Source organism: Priapulus caudatus, unplaced genomic scaffold, assembly GCF_000485595.1.
Source record: "Priapulus caudatus unplaced genomic scaffold, Priapulus_caudatus-5.0.1 Scaffold2594, whole genome shotgun sequence".
NCBI classification, from domain to species: domain Eukaryota; kingdom Metazoa; phylum Priapulida; class Priapulimorpha; order Priapulimorphida; family Priapulidae; genus Priapulus; species Priapulus caudatus.
This window is the reverse complement of record NW_014579655.1, coordinates 104-1,195: the sequence shown is the minus strand read 5'-3', so window position 1 is coordinate 1,195 and position 1,092 is coordinate 104.

Below are 1,092 nucleotides of genomic sequence, written 5' to 3'. Positions count from 1 at the left end.
CCTCCCACCCTCCCTTCCCACCTGTTATAGTTTATAATCTGTGGTCGATATGACGATAAGTTAATTAAATTAACCTAGTTAGACGAAGATAGTTACTAAATAAATAAATATACCTCAGTAATACTAAAATAATAGACAATACAAAAATAATTTTATTACAAAAACATGCATAACAGCTAGTTATAGTAGTTAGCATATACAGTAGTAGGTAATACTTAGTAGTACTATTGAGTAGATAATAAGTAATAATTTTTAACTCCGCCTACCCGTGAGTCATGGGGGTCATGGGTCTCGCTCCCCTGTGACTTCCTCCCCCACCATCGTCTCACCGACCTCACGCTCTATCGTCTCTCCAGTGCCTCGAGCAGCAAGACCAGCGTGTCTCACTCGACGCCAGACTCCTCGCAGACGGAGGAAGCTGAGGAGTCGTCGCCGCGGGAACACCGACGCCGCCGGCCCAGCATCAAGGAAGCCCTGCCGCGCTTCTCCATCTCAACGGAGGACGACATGGGAACACCTTCCTCCGCTAAGGTAGAGATTCTGATTGCACCCGACTCCCTGTTCAATGTTTGGAAACTTTCCACCTCGTGTTATTCCCTTACTAGACCCTTAATATATATATATTCTAAACTTGAATACTTTAGCATTGCACGCACGTGTGTGCATTTGCGTGCGTGCGTGCGTGCGTGCGTGCATGTGTGCATATGCGTGCGTGTGCATGCATGTGCATTTGCGTGCCTGTGTGCTTGCGGGTGCGTGCGTGTGTGAGTGAGTGTGTGCGCGCGTGCGTGCGTGTGTGAGTGAGTTCGTGCGCGTGCGTGCGTGCATGTGTGAGTGAGTGCGTGTGGGTGCGTGTGCGTGCGCGTGCGTGCGTGCGCGTGCGTGCGTGCGTGCGTGTTTAACGTTGTGTTGGTTCCTCCTCCAGGAGCTGTCACCGGTGGATGAGAAGGGTACGGAGAAGGAGCAGCGGCCGACGATGGCCGTTGTGCAGCGCTCGAAGCTACGCGCGGGCATGACACGCTCCACATCAAACACAACCCTCTCACTCGTCATCCCGCAAGGTAAGTGTTAGCGTGAGTGCATGCTCTCCTC